This window comes from Xyrauchen texanus, chromosome 42, assembly GCF_025860055.1.
Source record: "Xyrauchen texanus isolate HMW12.3.18 chromosome 42, RBS_HiC_50CHRs, whole genome shotgun sequence".
NCBI lineage: Eukaryota > Metazoa > Chordata > Actinopteri > Cypriniformes > Catostomidae > Xyrauchen > Xyrauchen texanus.
In genome coordinates this window covers 9,534,636-9,555,405 of record NC_068317.1, presented here as the reverse complement: position 1 = coordinate 9,555,405, position 20,770 = coordinate 9,534,636, and the positions used below count along the sequence as shown (strand labels likewise).

At 39.1% G+C, this 20,770-nt stretch overlaps 1 protein-coding gene across 1 annotated transcript in view; it reads right to left on the bottom strand.

Moving 5' to 3' along the window:
* Positions 1 to 20,770, bottom strand: part of fars2 (phenylalanyl-tRNA synthetase 2, mitochondrial) — a 177,450-nt gene that overhangs the window by 91,550 nt on the left and 65,130 nt on the right. The window lies entirely within an intron of this gene.

The following is a 20,770-nucleotide window of genomic DNA, read 5'->3' as shown; positions in this document are numbered from 1 at the left end:
CCCACACTGAAAACCATACAAAATGCATAAAGTCTTGGACAACAGCACTAAAGATCCCCCATCACTCCATGACTGTTGGATGGTAAGTTTGAGTAAGGACAGCCGGTGGAGTTTCTGTTGCCCCCTAGGGAGTTGGTGCCCTACACAGATTGCGTAATATGCATATAGGAAGCGGCGATACTGCGTGTTTATAACACTTTAACTATTTTAAACTTGACACACAGTTTTAAAAAAGTGTTGCTCGTGGCAAGTACGCTAAAACGTAGTGAGACATGATGAAGTGGCCAAAGATGTTTGTCTAACACAAATTTCCATAGACCAACAACTAATATATACTGCAGACGTGATGCTAGAAAATAACCTGTGTGAACAGCCCTTAAGTCTGCCTTGGGCAGATTGGAAAACTACATCACAGAATGATTTGCTGTGGACTGTAGGCCAGTGAAACTCCTAAAGCCAGATTTTTTTCTGTGAAAGCATTCAATGCTTTCATCTGCCACAATAATATAATGTCTTTGAATTAACTTCATTTAGAGGCTTAGCAATTCATTTGATTCATTTATCAGCATATATCATGTAATTACAATATATCTATTGAAAAATTTAATCAATTGAAAGCCCTAATGACAACACATTCAATTCATCCAATTCCCCCACAGGACAGGTAGAACAACAACTGCAGTGACACATCCTGTTGATTGACAGGAACTGTTAATGCTGCGCCACACTCCTGCAGTCAGCTTCAGATATAGCTGCCCCTATTTCAGATGTGATTATGGTCATTAGGATTTTTTATTTGCTTTGAAACCCTGCCTGACCCAGTAGGCAGAAGAGTGAACAAACTGTGAAAATGATTTTTTTCCTCTTTTCCTTCCATTCACTCTCTTTCAATCTCTCTCTCTCTCACTCTTCATCTCTGTTTAACCCAGCACGGCATTCCCTTCAGATATGAAGGAAATGTGCTTTATATGTTAATGAAGGGAATGCTCAGGGGTCAAAGAGCTCAGCCAGACGGGACAGAATACAGAATAAATCTCAAACCTCAGATGTACAAGAACGTGTTGAAATCAATCAGCTCTCTTTCTCTCCCATGTGTACGCATGAACAATTTCGCTCTCTCTTAAGGACTGTGGAATAACATTTTGTTTCAAACACTCATTTCAGCAATATATCAAAAAAAATTGTATACGTTTTTATTAGTCTCCAAGCTTGAATAAGCACAATTTGATTTGAGTGGAAGCATGAAATATATTTAAATTTATTTAAACAAAAATTAAAATTCTCTCATCATTTAGTCACTCTCACGTCTTTCGAAATGTGTAGTCCAAGCAGCTATTTCCCATCCAATAAGATGGTGAATATAGTAATTGACTGTTTATCTCTATTAAGCTGTTGTATGGCTTCTGAGAGACTTTGAATTTAGCACACAAGTTGTATGGGGTACTTTTATGTGCTTTTTTGGAGCTTGGCAGCCTTGGTCTCCATTCACTCTTATTGTATGGAAAAGAGAAGCTCAGACATTTTGAAAAACTTCTCCACTGGTGTGCAATGCACAAAAGAGATTCATAAGGGTTCAGTCTTGGGCAGTCAAATTCATTTTAGTGAAGTGGTTTCTTCAGACTGTTAATCTAAATTTCAAGTTGCTCCCAATGGCAGGCTAGCGCCTTGCATGGCAGCTCTGCCGCCATTGGTGAATGAGTGTGTGTGTGAATATGTGTGTGAATGGGTGATTGGGACACAGTGTAAAGCGCTTTGGTAACCTCTAAGGTTAGAAAAAGTGCTATATAAGAGCAGACCATTTAAATGAACCAGTTCAAATAAACGATTTAACAATTCAATGGCATGTAGCGTTGGGCAGTAGAATTCACTTTAATGAATCAGTTTGTTCAGAACATTTATTATATAAATGAGCTGGTTAAACTAAATGATTCAACGATTCAATTATGTGCAGCATTGTGCAGTCAAATTCATTTTCGTGAATCATTTCATTCAGATGATTCATCTAAATGAATCTGCTCTAATAAATGAGTCAACGGTTCAACTACATGTAGAATTTGGCAGTCAAATTAACTTTATTGAATCGATTTGTTCAAAAGGTTTATTTAAATGAACGGGTTAAAAAAAAAATTCAACTATTGTAGTGTTGGGCAGTCAAATTAATTTTAGTGAATCATTCAGATGATTTATTTGAATTAACCAGTTAAAAAAATGTATGATTTGGTTATATGTAGTGTTGTGCAGTCAAATTAATTTTTTTAAAAATGGTTCGTTAAAACGGTTCTCATCTAAATTAATCTGGTCGGATAAATAATTCAACAATTCAACTGTTCAGGCGGTTTCTTTTAATTAACCAGTTAAAATAAATGATTCAATTATATGTTATGTTGGGGAGTCAAATACATTTCCGTGAATCAGTTCGTTCAGGTGGTCTAAATGAATCCGGTCTAATAAATGATTCAACGATTCAACTACTTGTATGTTGGGCTGTCAAATTTCTTTTAGTGAATTTGTTTGTTTAGATGGTTTATTTGAATTAACCGGTTAAAATGAATGATTCAGTTATTTGTAGTGTTGGGCAGTTAAATTCATTTTTGTGAATCGGTTCGTTCAGAAGGTTTATTTGATTTAATCAGTTAAAATAAATGATTCAATTATTAAATTATATGTCGTTTTGGGCAGTCAAATTCATTTTAGACAGTTCATCTAAATAAATCGGTTAAAATAAATTATATGTAGTGTTAGGAAGTCAAATTAATTTGACTGATTTGGATTATTCAGAATTTTTTCTGAAGACAAATAATAGCTTAACAGATAAAACCGTAGTTATTCATTACAAATCTTGCCATGACAGTCATGGTTACTCTTCTACTTTATTGTTGAAACTGAAACTCACTGAAAGAGAATAAATAGACATAATATTACTTTCGGGGAACTATCCCTTTAAAATCTATATGGCTGAAGAGGTAGTGGTAAGACTCCACTACAGTTGCTTAGGCACGGAGTCGTGGATTGATGGGCGGCCTGATTGCTATTACTCGTCTGTCAGTGGAAATCACGAGCACATCTAGGGAGATGAAAGTGAGATGTAAAGTGCTGTGACACAGTTAAGAGTAAAGCGGAAACTAAGCGGTGCGTGCAAACACACACAGAGTGAACGGCAGTGATGTCAGCCAAAACCTGGCATGAATCAAATTACCTCAGTTGAATGGCACAACCGTCTGGCATTGTAACCAACCCCCTCCTTACGTTTTCCGTCCTTACTCAGGTCTGTGATGCCTGTAGCGCTTGTAGCCAATCAGAGCAAAGGGGACGGGAGAAGGGATGATGCATGGGGGCTGCGTTTGACGGCATTCACCTTGTGATGACATCAGTGGGTCTAACTGTCCTTGGCAGCTCAGACTTTCACAGCTTGACGTCGCTTTGCAGTCCCCTCCCCTGCCAATCCCTCATTTTCTGCCTTCGACACTCTCATTCTGCATCCTACCAGATTCTGGGAAGCTACTTTAAAACTGTAGCTTCAAGCTACAACTCATAACCTAAAATAGCTCAACTACAGTCAAGCTGCTCTTTTTTTTAAAAAGTCATCAGCTTCACTACAAGCTATTAACAAAAAAGCACTCAAAGAAAACATTTATATACTGTGACTGAGGTGAAAAAACACAGTGATAAACAGCAGCAATTAACCAACAAAGTTAGCTTAAAAAAGACAGAGTGACTACTGCTCTGGGTCTCAAGTGAATCAGGGAATTGTTTACTCGAACTGGTCCGAACCAACCCATTAACTAAAATGAATTCCACTGCCCATCGCTGCATGAAATTGAATCGTTAAATCATTTATTTTAACTAGGTTATTTAGAGAAACCTTCTGAACAAGCCAATTAATTCAAATGAAATTGACATCAACAAGGCATTTCCATACACAGTATTGCCACTCACTGAATGTCTTTTGTTTTTGGCACCTTTCTGAGTAAATTCCAGAGACTGTTGTGTTCATCATTACTTTTAGTTAGTTACTCCCCTACATGCCAAGTCTCCTGTTCTCTATTACTCACTCTCTTGCCCTTTCCACCACTTTTCCCTCTCTGGTTCAATTTCTTCCTTTGATTCTGTCTCTCAGCACCTCTCTCGTCTCTGGTGTTGATGTGGATTTGCGCTAGTCTTCCCTCAAACACACCTGCTGCTTCCAGCATTAATAATCGTGTTTGACAACAGGCCGGCGTGTCTAAAACAGCTGTTGGCATCCTGAGAAACAGAGTGTTGGTCTTGCTTTGATTCAGACGGTTGTGAGTTGAATGGCTTTGGGTTTAAAAAGGGCACAAAGGTAATCCATGCAACTCATTCATCAAATTCTAAGTCTACTGAAGGCATATGTAAGGTTTGGTGGAAAAATACAAATCTTGAATGACATGAGAGTAATTAATGAATGTTTGTATGAACTATTCCTTTAACCCTCCTGTCATGTTTAACCCATTTCGGAATTAAAAACTGTAACTAATCTTAATCTTGTATTTGGTGAAAATGCCTTTAGATTCTTCACAACAATGAATAATAGAATACAAAAAAAATTAAAATAAATACATTTTTATGACACTTATATATTCATGCAATGTCAGGGTGTTGTGGTGGTTATTAGGGTGATAGGTGGTTGCTAGGTACTTACTACAGTAAATGGTTGCTTACAGGCAAAAGCCAAAAGAGACCATTCCCCAAGTCTCTATTCCATCTTGATCCTTAGATATGCGTAAGGATGCGGTTTTTTTTTATATGGAAGAATATGGGATTTTTCATTCATTTTTCACCCACCAAAGAGATGTTTATATTCTGAAATAATAATATAAAAATGTAATAAATAATAATTGATTTTGTATTTGTTTCATACAGATACAATGTGTAAGTACTGCAATCAAATTATCATCTTTTTTCAATAATAAACATACAGGGGTTTACTGTAAATCTACTGTAAAAGAACAGTACCACCACTGACATAAAGGTGGCACTCTTCCAGATGAAATGCTTACATTTACATTTATGCATTTGGCAGACGCTTTTATCCAAAGCCCTTATTACAGGGACAATCCCCCCAGAGCAACCTGGAGTTAAGTGCCTTGCTCAAGGACACAATGGTGGTGGCTGTGGGAATCAAACCAGCGACCTTCTGATTACAAGTTATGCGCTTAGCCCACTAGGCCACCACCACTTCACAAATACTGGAAAGTTTGAGTTTAGAATGAAAAATAATGATCATGTTTATAATCAAAAGGGAGGTGTGCAATTATCTACTGTACCCTAAAGTGTTAGTTCACCCAAATATGAAAATGATCCCATAATTTACTGACCCTCAAGCCATCCTAGGTGTATATGACTTTCTTCTTTTAGCCAAACACAATCAGAGTTATATTAAAAAACATCTTGGCCCTTCCAAGCTTTATAATGGGAGTGAATGGTACGCTACGCCTACGTCATACGCCGCAACTCGACTCTCCTGTGAACATGCAGACGGCTGTTACCGGAAGCCAGTGATTATAGTTTATCAAGTTATAAATAGGTATATTTTTCTTACAAAAATGCATCGCTTCATTTCAGATGTCCTTTATTAACCCCCTGGAGCCGTATGGATTACTTTTTTGATGGATGGATGGGCTTTTTTGGGCTTCAAAATCTAAGGTACCATTCACTCCCTTTATAAAGCTTGGAAGAGCCAGAATATTTTTTAATATCACTCCGATTGTGTTTGGCTGAAAGAAGAAAGTCATATACACCAAGGATGGCTTGAGGGTGAGTAAATTATTGAATCATTTTCATTTTGGGGTGAACTAACCATTTCAGGGGTCTTTTTTGACCCAAACAGAATTTTTTTTGTGAGATTCACACTCTGAATTGAAGCCTACATCTTACTGTAATTGGGCTTGAATTAGACATCACATTCTGAGAGTAGCATTTACCTACATGTATGTGATTAAACAAAATATTACAATTTGGTTCTGACCTGCAGTTTTTTTTTTCTCCACATATCTGTTTGTTTAAATCCTTATTATCAATTCAATAATCAGAGAGAAAAAACTTTGAATTATTAACCCGACAAACAAGCTGTGCTATGTATCTACTGCCAAAATTCACAATTCAAGAATATTGATTGACAAGAATAAACTGATCTTGTCTTATCATTTTCCCACCCTAAACTAACTGGCTAATTGTCTCTATTGAGCATGAATCTAATTTCATGAACAGAAAGCATAAGGTATCGCAATAAATAAACAAGCTAAATGTGTGAAGCGGTCATTGTGCACACTTGGATTTTGAGTGTCATTAATTTGACACAGAGAGAAAGAAAAAAACAGATTAGAAATCTTGATCATTATGTACAGTATGTCGCTTAGATTACAATTAAACGAAAGCACAGACACCTGCAGTCCATGCTAACAACGGAGAGCGTCATTTATCCTTTTATGAACACAAAATTACATTTGCATAGTGAAATTAATATGGATTTTGCTGGAGGAATATTGGCTCACGCAGCTCCTTACTGGACCATCATCATATATTTATGCTATAGGTTATTAACTACTGTGGTTTGCTTGCTAGGACTAATGAAGTGTTTTTCTTACATTGTGTATGTCGATATGAGTATGTCGAGGGAGAGCTAAACATTAGCTGAGGGTGAAATCATTCGAAACCTGTTAAGAGGTGGAAATGAAGCTTTTGCTTGGCTGATTTTATGGAAAATATCACCAATATTCTGGCAAAAACACTAAACCAGAAGAAAAAGTTGAAAAATGTACTACTGTAACAACAGTTAATGGCAAAATAACATGGCTAGTTCAGATTTTAATTAATTAATTAATTAATTAATTAATTAATTATTAATTATAATGCACACTGGCTATAAAATACTATAAGTACCATGATACTACTATGCTTTTAGACATACTTTTCAGTAAATTGGTAATACATTGGTAATTTTTTTAAGTACCCTGAAGTTTCATCTAAACATGTTCACATCAACCATCAGAACAGGGACAAAATGTGATCTCAGTGATTTGGAACGTGGCATGATTGTTGGTGCCAGATGGGCTGGTTTGAGTATTTCTGTAACTGCTGATCTCCTGGGATTTTCACATAGAGTGTATAGACCATTTCAAGAATGTAAGTCATGTCCACTGGGAAGTCATTCCACTCGGCGGCCATTTTTGGAACGTACTTGGGCAGTTTTGGCAGCTATCTTCAATGTAATAAGTGGCATGAAAGTGCAGCTCCTATCCACTTGAATAGGGAAAGACCGAAATATCCAAAGTGGTTGGTCAAGATTACGATAAAAGAACATATTTCAAATTAGCAAAATCTGACAACACTGTGCAGCTTCACTCAAGCGGTCAGGCTTCCCTGGTACTCAGCACTTAAGGGGAAAAGCAGATCGGCATCCTGGCCTGGTGGCCGTGACACCGGGTTTCAAGGGTGTGGGTGTAGCAACGTATCTAACTTGTACCGGACCCTCACCACTCTTTTCCTGGACATGTCTGGCTCCCGAGGTGAGCCTGGTCAGGCACTCTGCAATACTTAATTCTGACTGGTCAATGGCACTACTTAGCGGTCTGATATCTACCCGCTCCTCCAGGTACTGCAAGTCATCTTTCCTGCTTCTAGTATCACTGTGTGATCCCTACAAGCAAGCTTATAAAAAACATTACTCAAACCAATATTTATTGTCTATTTATTTATTAAATTGGTTAGTAACCATGCAATAAGCAGAATAATGTAGAGTAAGTCAGTTTTTATCACATAAATATCCCTTCAAGGTGATAAAAGACCAATCTGCTTCTCTGACTGTTCATTATCCCAATTATAAATATATACAAAAAAATACTATTGAATTACCATACCTGATACTTGGATCATTACAAAAATGTACAATGGTAACCATAGAGTTGTTTCAAGCTAAATATCAGACTTTCAACATAGCATACTAACAACACCACCCCAATAGTAACACAATAGTAACAAGTGTAGTAACAATGGAATTTGGGGAAAAACTTTGCTTACCGTGGTCAATAAAACAAACAAACAAACAAACAAACAAACAAACAAACAAACATATATCAGTGGTCAACAGAATTTTAGAAGTTCCTTGCCATACCTTATCAGACCAACAATTTTTCAACCAAATAACTCTTCAAGATTTACGTTCACCACTACCGCAGGCATCAGCCAGTGCGCTGTACACTTCTATCTTTAAATATGAGCTCTATCACCATGCTGAAAAAATCTAACTGAAGCATCTCTGACCATAAACACAGTTGAAAAAAAGTATGCCACTTCCATGCATTATTGAAGAGTCAAGCAATATAATTGAGGGCAAATAACTTTTGTAGTGCTTGTTTTATTCATGCAAAGATGAGAGGCAGTCGGCCCTTAAACATGACTTCAAGCATCATATCTTATGCAAAGGAGACATGGTCAAGGGAAAAGCCCAGAGGAGGTTGTAGGGGTGTAGAGGCATCAGAAACAGTCCCCGGTCTTGAGGTCAGCCCCGCTTGTGTTGAGAGTACCAGTGATGTGTGACGTTGAATACAAAACTGACTATGTGATTAGAATAAGAAAAAATATATATTATATGCAGGGGCTTAGCAGTGATTGATGGTCAAAGTATTGTGCAACAGGTATACAGAAAGTCTGATTTAAGCCAGAAATCACATGGACAGGGAATTTGGCTGGAAATGAGGACGAATAAGAAACAGATCTGCAGGAAGATGAATCAGCTTTAAGTCAACATGAAACGGCAATCACAACCCATTTTACTCCTATAACGTGATATACTGTATTTTCAGAGCCAGACCGTAACTTGAGTTTGCAGTGCATTGTGGAGGACTACTGCCCTCCTGAAACAACACAGGCACCCACATTTGAGGAAGCGTTTTGACCGTGGTGTGGAAGTTGCAAGTCAAGTTCACCCCTGAGAGCATCTCGGCGTATTTCACATTACAACAGTAAATCTTCATTTAAGTCCATTGTTATTCTGAATTAATTGTAATATAAAATGTATTACATTAAGCAGCATTGCAAGTGTGAAAGGGATAGTTTCACTCACCCTCATGATATCTTAGATGTGTATGACTTTCTTTCTTCTGCAAAACACAAATAAATATTTTTAGAAAAATATTTCAGCCTTTGTAGGTCCATACAAAGCAAGTGAATGTTGACCAAAATTTTGAAGCTCCGAAAAGCACATAAAGGCAGCATTTCAGTAATCCATAAATCTCTAGTTGTTTAATCCATGTCTTCAGAAACAATATGATAGGTGTGGGTGAGAAACATATGCATATTAAAGTCCTTTTTAACTGTAAATCTCCACATGGATTACTTTAATGCTGCCTTTGAGTGCTTTTTGGAGCTTCAAAGTTCTGGTCAACATTCACTTGCAATGTATGGAATTACAGAGCAGAAATATTCTTCTAAAAATCTTCATTTGTGTTCTGCTGAAGAAAGAGAGTCATACTCATCTGGGATGGCATGAGGGTGAGTAAATGATGAGACAATTTTCATTTTTAGGTGTACTATCCCTTTAAATATTGGTATCTTGTTAAAAAGGCTGAAATACTGCCCAAAAAATGTATCAGTCAGACAATATCCATTAAAGTTACCTTACTGTGGCAAAAATTTTGCTTTATGATATTACGTGGTTCCGAACGCATATCACGCCAGTAAAATGTCCACTGTGTGGCACTAAAAGTAATGATGCACCAATCAGGAAATATGAGGCCGATACTGATACGATTTCCAATATATCTCTTAAAAGTGTCCTTTGCCACACTTTTGCAAGTTATACACTGAAGTTATATTTTAATGCCATCATTAATGCTAACGTTTATTTGAACTGAAAACAGTTGAATAGTTCTGTTGTCACTAAGGTCAGTGTGACATACTGGTAACCAATAAACACAATAAAAGGATCACACACAGCAGAGATACGTTCAAAAAATAAGAGAGATATATTCTTTACAAGCTCCAAAAGCACTCCAGAGAGAAATCTTAAGTAGGCCTATCAATGATTTGTTTACTGTCTTTGGCATTTTTTTTGTAAATCAAATCATAAATTATTAAGCATCTAAATCGGAGTTCTCATAAAATAGCGCTGGGATGAGTGTCTGATAAAAGACACTTGTTGAAAGAAACGAAACTGAGAGCTTGCATAATCGCTCAAACTTGCGTTCCCAAAAGGGATAAATCCGCATCCGAAGGGCACTTCGAAGAGAAAGGCCGCCATCGAAGGCCGCCATGTTGAAGGGACGTTCCAATCCGAAGGGCTCATAAATACAGAAGCTTCTTTGAAGGGCACTTTTAAAAGGGCCGTTTCTTTAGGGTTCGACTGATGGACACTTCGCTGCCTAGCGGACCAGAACTGGCCCATATGTCTAAACTTGCAGGTTTCTCGTAATTGAATCCAGCTGAACCTCTAAACACATTTGGGTTCTTCAAACAAAAAGGTGTGGTTTACTCTATAAAGGTTTTTAATTATTATAATTTACTTTTCCCTAGAAATATTTCACCCCCTGACTTTGTCTGAAACTGTCTTTTGCTTGTGATCTCTTATTCTATTAAAGGAGCTGACGTAAACGAAATATACACCGAGGCATTTTAACGCTCAAGTGCATTCCGAATGACTGGTATTTTTGATTCCTACACCCAGTGTCGGTGGGACGATGACCACTAAGCCCCACCCACTTAGACCACATTTCAACCACTGACATTTTAGTGCAGTGGGTGTACTTTTCAAACAGTCCCTTACGCACTGTAGTCAAATATACTTCAAACATAAAACCCTATTAAAACTGCCCATCAAAAAGTCTCTTTAATAGAAAAGGAAAATGGATGATAATAGCACTGTACAGTACAAAGGGTTAAGATAATCAAATCCCAAAATAAGATGTGTCCCATGTTCATACAGTCTTCATACACTGACATGCAGTTTCAAGAAATCATTGAGTGTTTGAACTTGAGCTCTTTATCACTCTGAAGCGAAGTTCACATCAGCAGAGTCGCGTAAGTAAATTCTATTTGTTTATTATATTTGGCCTAAAATGTACGAAGTATCAATACTCTTTGTTTTGATTTTCCTAATTTTTGTTTGGCGTTAGCCTGCCATTGGGAGCAAAATGCTTTACACTGTGACCCATTCACCCATTCACACACACACACACACACACACACACACACTGTTGTTGTGTTTCCATGTTTTATGGGGACTTTCCATAGACATAATGGTTTTTATACTGTACAAACTTTATATTCTATCCCCTAAACCTAACCCTACCCCTAAACCTAACCCTCACAGAAAACTTTCTGCATTTTTACTTTTTCAGAAAACATAATTTAGTATGATTTATAAGCTGTTTTCCTCATGGGGACCAACAAAATGTCCCCACAAGGTCAAAAATTTCGGGTTTTACTATCCTTATGGGGACATTTGGTCCCCACAAAGTGATAAATACACGCTCACACACACACACACACACACACACACACACACACACACACACACTCTTGTTGTGTTTCCATGTTTTATGGGGACTTTCCATAGACAAAATGGTTTTTATACTGTACAAACTTTATATTCTATCCCCTAAACCTAACCCTACCCCTAAACCTAACTTTCACAGAAAACTTTCTGCATTTTTACATTTTCAAAAAACATCATTTAGTATGATTTATAAGCTGTTTTCCTCATGGGGACCGACAAAATGTCCCCACAAGGTCAAAAATTTCGGGTTTTACTATCCTTATGGGGACATTTGGTCCCCACAAAGTGATAAACACACACACACACACACACACACACACACACACACACACACACACACACACGACAGCAGAGGTGCTAGCCTGCCATTGGGAGCAACTTGTGGTTCAGTGTCTTGCCCAAGGACACTTCGTCATGAGGAGTCATGTGGGCTGGGAATCCAACTGCCAACCCTGTGATTAGTGGAAAACCCGCTCTACCACCTGAGCCACAACAGCGGTTAAGATGGTTTTCTATGAGCAATTTTAAAAATGTTCGCTATTTTTGTACATGCGTTTCCCAAATCTGCACCTAACATAAACACTTTAAGTACTTCTTGAGTTGCTGTCCGTATGCAAGGTTCTGAAATGTGACCGTGTAGTGCTGCTCATCATTGTAACTTAATTATATTTGTGCATTACTTAATAAACATTTGTAATTTACCTCACTGGAAATGTTTATACACATTTAACCTAATTATTTACACAATTACATATTGTATTGCAAACATTTTTTGTAGAATTACCTATTTATTTTACACAATCACTGCTTCGTTAATCTGGTTTGCATTTGTAATATTTAATTTTTACAAATTGCTCTATTGGTCGAGATGAAAGTTTCCAGGATCAGAGAAGACAGCGAGTTGAGTATAACAAGGTTCACAGTTTTTGCGGAGCGCAAAATAAAGAGATGCCTGGAAGCTGCACTTTAGGGACATTCACCAGTCACAGGGAGGACTGCTATTCCCAAAAGTGATGACGGTAACAGCAATGCTACAAAACATGTGCGGTACTACACAACCCGTGGTGCAGGCGAGAGTGCCCTTGGGTGTCAGAGGGTGTTATTATTCTCAAAATTTGCCCCCCTCTGAAATTCATCATGCCCCCACATATATCATCCTGGCTCTAACTCTGCCTAAACCTTTCAACCCTCCGAAGCTCTCACTCTGGAGGGCAAACCCTCTGAAGGGATTAGGGCAGAGGGATGAGGCCTTCGGAATTGAACAGTGACTGTCTCTATATCACCCTAATCAGCCTCACGTAGCTACTGTATAGTGGAAAACACCATTGCGCAACCCCTCCCCCTCTCTTTGGCTCTCACACAAACTCTCTCGGGTGCAAAGTCAGCACACCCCCCACGACTCAGTGGGATTGTAAACAGTTGTTTAGCAATGGAAAAGCTGTACAAGAATGGCGATTCTCGCTACTGCTGAGAAGTACAATAAAACTTAACCTTTGGCAATTTGAAGATGTTATTCCTGACGAGAGCTGGTAATTCAACTTGCGATCTCTCTGTTTATCTCTTTTTTATCTCCATTAAAGGTAATACCACACACAATCTCCCTCAGTTTCTGAGTTTCTATCTTTCAATAACTTAAACACAAATTCACACACAAACCCTCAAACACACTAACTTATTACTCCAGTAAGTACTTCAGTAAAGCACCTCACAATCCTCCTTTGCTAGTTCTAAAGTGCCTTTTTTGAACTAGAAACGAAGCAACGAAGGCTCAGACTGTATTAATGAAAGACGCCGAGTCCGTGGTGGAAGAAAGTAGTTCCATTCACAAGAACGTTTTTCACAAGTGCATAATTTTTCAATAATTTAACGAGTCAATTACTCCTTAATACATTTTTCTTACACTAGTTTGCAGTATCTTTGTTCTCTCTGTACAGCAAGGAAGAATTGCTACCAAATGACTCGGGTATCATAATGATTAGAATTGCCAGCAACTCTAGTGGCGATCTAGTCACGATCGGACGATTGTGATGGGTACTTTTAAGTTTAATGCTGTATCCAGTTTTTAAATGAACAAAACCCATTTAACAAGAGTCATTAAAGCAAATGTGAGATTAGAATCACAATTGCTGAAGCAACCACATCATGTTGTGATGCTTCTATGTCACTTTTTACTCAAATTTCAACTCAAGTGCTCTTCAAGCATTAAAAAGTATCTCCTTACAAGTCATGCACGTGATTAGATGTTATAAAATTGTATTGTGTGAGGAACAGGGTGAAAAGTAAGTGTGGGGTGGGGAATTTGAGTGAGTAAGGACATACATTTTGGTCTGTTCATCATACAAAGTGAAAAAATGTGTTTTATTACACTTTTGGGTGTTATATTCAAGCTTTAAGTAAGGCACTATTTGCTGCTATTGTATGGAAATCAGTAATGTAACCTTCTCTAAAATATATTCTTTTTTGTTCCACATAAGACAAAGTAATAAAGGTTTAGAAAAACACGAGGATAAGTAAATAACAGAATTTTTCTTTTTTGATGAACTATTGGATGTCTCTGCACATTTAACTGGGATAGAAAAAAGGTTTTTAAAACTGAAATAATTTGCCACCTCGCATGTGTGCCGGGCCCCAAGGTGTTTAATGAATGGCATGGTCCTTTTTATTAGGACTGAACTTGGGATAATCTAAAAAGTGGACCTCTAAAACAACCAAATTACCCAATTAGCAATCCGTGGCAAGCATCATTTAATCTGCTCTGAAATCCTGTGAACTCAAAACATTGACCAGCAGCAAAATCTTGGCTGACAGCGTCCTCATTTATCTCAGTCTCATTCCTCTGTACTCTAGAGTCTTTTTTGTCGTACCATGCTCATTTTGTCCTCTGCTTGGAAGATGATGACAACCAAGTTCCTTTTATAAATCGCAGCAGCAAGTACAGCTAATTATTCATGAGAGGTTGACAATGTGGCCTAACCTCCTCTAAACGCTGGATAAAAACTAAGCCATATCGAGTTCCACTTTAGCAAAACTTTCTCCACTGCCATTTGCATTTAATCCTCTCTAAATTAAAGGTTGTTTTTGGAATTGTGTGTGTGTGACTCCGCCTTAATGTGAAGAATAAATAAATAGATAGACCAGTTAAAACCAGCAAGCCGCACAAAGCTTGTTTGATCTGTTTGATTGTGTTTTTCTGCAGGGTACTCACCTTTTACAACGAAAAACTCTTAGTTTCATATATTTAATTAATATTTACACCTCTGTGAGGCAGCAATAAACATATATTAGCATGCATGGTTCATTTACAAACTTGTTACATCTCAATTAGCGTGTCTTGGCTATGGCGGGGGGATTGCTCTGTCTGGCTGCGCTCAGGTCCCATTGCACCAGCTGCCTAGGGACATGAAACCCCCACACTCACCGTGACATATTCATTCTGTTTATTCTTTTGAGCACCACACTATTAGCCACTATCTTCCTAACAATGTGCAGATAAAGAGCAGCGAACCATCCAAAATTTAGAATAGGGTACATCTATTCTAAGTACAGGGCATGACCTGTTCAACTGGTTGGCTCTTAGTTAAAGAAAATGACTGCAAATCCAATATGACATATTGCATAAGACCGGGAAGTACTTGCATGGATAAAGAAAAATATACGGTAATGCATCTATCTAATGAAATGATAGTACTGGCCCTGGATGCTGATTGGTCTCTGTTTCAGGTGTTCTAAAACACACAGTATAGTAACAGTTATGACGCAAAACGGTCTAGGTGTGTAATGATGGGCTGATTGTACATTATCCTACTTATTATGCAACCACTTAAATAAATAAATACATGCTGTGTACACCGTGCACATTACACAATATCACATATAACATGTACCTGAATGCGAAAATTCACATACAACTTGTTCAGGTTTCATGAATTTGACTGAGAAGCACTGACGATTGTTATTTATTTATTTTTACCTTACTTTACTGATTAATTGGGCTGATTCATGAAATGAACAGATTGCATACTACCATTATCCATCTATGGACATGCTTAGTTATAGGTGACTGTCCAGTGTGGACACTATTGTTTATGTAAAGGTGATTGTGTGTATTACTATTTGTGGCCTTTATTCTAATCAGTATTTTTTATTTGAACACTTTTATGAAAATCAGAAAGGGGGGCAATAAGGATGATAAAAGACCCCAGTTACAAGACTGCAGATCAAATTACAGATCAACGTCATTATGTGCATTAATTAAATCAACAGGCTTGTACAATATAAAATGTATGCTCGCAATCCACTTGAATTGGCATTTTTGCGTTTAATTTGCATTCATTTTCAAGAACTACAATTAATCTTTATTTATATCGTAATGCATTCCTTTTCTCATTTTGTATCTTTTTTCAAATCAAGCATAAAAGATATTGTGTTGTGGGTAGGGACGTCTCACGCCACAAAGACAATAATGACCCTTGACTATGAATTTGCAGTCAAATGAATACCAACAGTAAAAGAGGGGTGGGGGATTTAAATTCTAATTATCTCTGTGACAGGACTTCATTTTCAGTTTCAAAGGATTGTTGAAAAAATATGCTCTAAGATGGCGGGATATTTTTCAAAAATCCACCTTTAAGGTCATCTCTTTCGTCATCAACTCAGATTTCATAACGCAAACAGTAAATATGCAAAGTCACCAGCTGGTCCCATAATTATCAGAAGATCGGGTTTCTTAATGATTTGCAGGGAATTAACATTTCCACTGATCTATCTAAAAGCAGGTGACTGAATCTGTAACATTGCTGACTTGTGCGCTTGTCCCCGGAGTGTTAAAAAATGTGCTAAAACTTGGCTGCAACAAATTTGTCTACACTGCTCTCATCAATAAGTGGTTTAATAATTGAAACTGAAAAATTCAAGCAAAATGGTTTTCCTTGGCCTGTTTCTATGATACCAAACTTGCATATTGCTGTACTAATCGAAGAACTTGCAGTGAGATGGAAATGATTGATTTGTTCAGTCTACCGTTAGTTCAAATAGTTCCGACTGATAAATATGCAGTGAAGCCTAATGCCTGGATCAACGGCTGTTATAATTATACAGCAGAGTGAGAGTGAAACAATGATATCAGGCAAACAATCAACCCCTGAGTGCAATGGGCACAGTGAATAGAGAAATAAACAAATGCCAACCTACTCAACACTCATATACATATGTATGTACAGTAGATGCTCAAACACTGATAATGGAGATTCATTTAACTCCTATTATTGACTGATACAAATGGGTCTTGTGGACTCTTTAAAGCATCAGATCTGTTTTTTTGACCAAGTCCCAAACTTCTAAAGCTTCTCCAAAAACTTTTCCATTTGACATAGCTCAGAGAAAACCAGTAGCTTCATCTATTTCTCTATAAAGATCACATCCCAGTGTACCGACACATGAAATAATGCAATTAACTCATGGATATGCATGTCTGAAAGAGTTTGTGTATTGCACCTACAATAGAAATTAGTTTTCTTTTCTAACCAAAGAGAAGTAGAGGTTTCCTTACAACTTGGAGTCGCATGGCAGGTAAAGCTTAGGGGTTTCATTATTCGGAAGGCTGCTAGTTTGACAAACCATGCATGAACTATCACTATTTTGCTATTGATAAAAGCATGTATGCCCCCATTTGCATCAGGGGTGTTGTCACAGTTTATTATGTTTAGCTTACGTTTTGGATAAAAGTGCCTGCCTGCTAAATGAGTACTTACTGATCTGATGGAAGATGGAAGAACAAAGTCTTGTGAATATGTATTATGCAGCGCATAATTAACAAAGCTCTGAATGGCAAAACATTTTCCATGAATGCAGTTGTGGAAGACCGCCAGGCAGTACTGAAAGCACTATTGGAAAACTCTTGTGGTTTAACCGAGAATCGAGAATCGAGAATAGAGAGTTGTCACCCCGTGGCACACGTCAGCTCGATCTCAAGATCATTCTCGCGAATTCCATGTTTCCAGGGGTCTTCCACTCAGTCACAGAACCAGTTACATTCATAACCAGCATTCTATTTCCTTCTCGTTCCAGACCACCTGAAGCAGTATGAAAGTACTTGTGAAAGACGAATATCTATGCAGTCAAGAGGAATCCCCTTGCGATGCATCAGTGCAGGTAAAGAGCACCACAGCACACACTGCTGGCAGGGGAGTCACATTCAATCTGTAGAAATTAGAAAAAGTTCAGGCTGAAGCCCATGTATCTAATGAACAAATTTCAGAAATGAATACACCTCGAAGCACTGCCCAAGATGTTGCAAGAGCACACGTAGAGTAACAGTGAATAGATGAGGGAATAGGATGCCATGAAGACTCGACTGCATGAGAAATTACCTATATCACCCTGTGCTCAAGTCTCTGCTTGGTGAACACAGTCCCTTTGAGTCCATCACTAAAGCAAACAAACAACTGGTCAGTCTAGCCCCAGGCTGCTGTTCTATCAATGTAAACCCTCAAAGACCAAACTGGATATATAGCTTAAACTGCATGTCATCCATGATTTGCGGCAGAGCAGCCAACACAATTGGCTCATTCATAAATTGGAGACAATGTCTTAGGTAAAAATGCTGTATTGGGCCACAATGAAACATTATTGAAATCAAGCCTCCAGCGCAAACAGGGAGCAGTCACTGATAATGTGTGGAGCTCACTCACATGCTTCATTGTTGTAATAGTCCAGAGGAATGCAGTTCTCAAAGACAGCCATTTAACATCAGAGTCCATTATAGGCTCAAATGGTGCTTGACATAAGGAATTGCACACCACACTCAAGTACCACATTGGGATTCGCACACCCCGTGGAAATCACAGATGATTAGCCCCTTTGATAAAGGCCACAACTAACCAGTCAGACCCAAGTGAGACACCACTCACCTCAGAACGGGTGTCTGCCAAAGCTGCTACATACACCTTGAGTGTAGATGCAAAATGTCCAAGCTCCAACAGATCTTGTAAAAAATCTAAATCCATCCTACAGAACAGTGTAATGGATGGCTGGTGCACCAGTCACAGAATTCCTTCCACTTACCAGCATTCAATTTTAATTTAGATGCTGCACGAGCATTCAAAAAAGTGTTCCTGGCCCCCTGTAAACACTCCAAGTGAGGCCTGGTAGACCTAGTGGCCACACCCACAAATTAAACTGGTCTGGGTGGGGATTACAAAGTCTCTCATCCAACCGAGTGGCCTGCGGCAAACACATCATCTACTATGGTTCCATAAGTCCACCATATCAGCTGTACCACCTCCGGGTGTAGTCTCCAATCTCTCTGTAACACCCTGCAGCAAGAGAGAGCATCTGCAGCATGGTTGAGTCTACTGAGCAGGTGTGCTGCTCCAATGGAAAGAAGGTTTCCTTGAGCCCATCTCAGCAGATTGTGAGCTACTTGAAGTGCACTCCATGACCTTGATGATTGATTTATAAAACCACTGATATGTTGTCCATGTAAACCAAGACATGTTTGTTCCTGAGCACCGTTGTAGCAGACAAGCTTCTTGTTAGTTGGTAGGAGGAAGCAGGAACTGGATTGACACTCAACAAGTTTATTTGTAATTACAACTTAAAACACTGAACTGGAAGATAATAACATGACAACACACAAACACACACAGCTTTGTGGGAGAGAGATAAGAGGAGGAGTGCTGGAGAGAGAGAGAGACACACACACCTCCTCTTTTCTCTCTCCCGCTGATTGGGCTGCTCAGCAACACACAACCAAGCCACACCCTCCTCCTAGTCAGATACCCCCACCATCCAATTCAGGCCGGGGGAAAACTCTGGACTGACTTACTCCTGGCTCAACCCTTCCCAACTGGTGGGGAGGAGCTGCCCCTTCGGCCAGGTCGCCAGCTGGTTTTCCCCACCACTTGTGTACCTGGGTAAGACGAGGGGAGGGGAGGAGAGAGGAAAAGGGGGTGGGAGAGACAGAGAGAGAGGGATAAAAAAAAGACTTTGGTTCCCGACCACGCTGCCAATTGGTCCTCGGCCAGTTTAGTAGCGGTCCTCCACAATGCCGGGCAATGGCACTGGACTTCGCCACCTAGCGGATGACAGCTAGTTCCTCCGCCTCCCGGCAGATGACAGCCGCTGCTCCACCTCACGGCGAATGGCAGCGAGCTCCTCCTAATTGCATTGGAATTGCTCCAATACCACCACAATACCACCACATTAAACATCCTCAGTGTCGCAAACCTCCATCAGTGGGCATCTTCCTCCAGTCCCGGTTTTCGGCACCAGTGTGGCAGAAAAGACTCTCGTTTGTCAGCAAAGGAGGAAGCAGGAACCGGACTGGCACTCAAGTTTATTTGTAATTACAACTTAAAACACTGAACTGGAACATAATAACATGATGACACACACAGACACACAGCTCTGTGTGTCTCTCTCTCTCTCTCCAGCACTCCCGACTCCATATCTTATCTCTTTCCCACCGATTGGGCTGCTCAGCACCAGGCAGGGGCGCACACTCACAACCTGGCCACACCCTCCTCCTCGTCACAACACTCAAAAAATAGAGTAGAGTAAGAAACACTGCATTCGATTTCAGAACATTTTTATGTGCTGTGCACAAAGCCCCGCTCTCTATGGCACCAGACTCCACCCCAACCGAGAAGACTCCCATACATCTTTAATACCCCCCACCGTGCAAATGGAGGACCCAGTGGAACTCCTTTGAGTAGAGACTGCTTCAGTGACCATGGAGCCAGTGCCTGAATGCAGCGTGGTGTGATTTTGACCCTTGCGTATGTGTCCCACATTAGATACTGCTGCTTCATAATGAGCCAACATTGGAATGGTCCAATGCTCCACTGCTGTTGCCACTGTGAGCTTCTCTAAGAGCCTCATTAAATTAATGTAGCATTGAGTGTGGCCCACCCAAAGACACTTCACCGATATCAGAATTTACCGTACCCTTTCCGGTGTGGGGGAAGCTAGCATTGTTTGAAAGTTGAGTATCAGACCTATAAAAGGGGTTCACTGAGTTGGGACAATCCTGCATTTGTCCCAATTCACTGTGAACCCCAAAACCGCAATATGGTCCAGCATCTGGTGAGATTGATCCATTGCCTGTTGTGGTGATGCAATACAGACAAAACAATTGTCCAGGTACTCTCATGCCGTTCCTTTGTAGTGGTCCTAGTGCAGTCTGGATGCACTTCGAAAACACCTTTGGTGCTTGAGAAATGGCAAACGGAAGAACTCTGAAATATTTGACCTATAAAT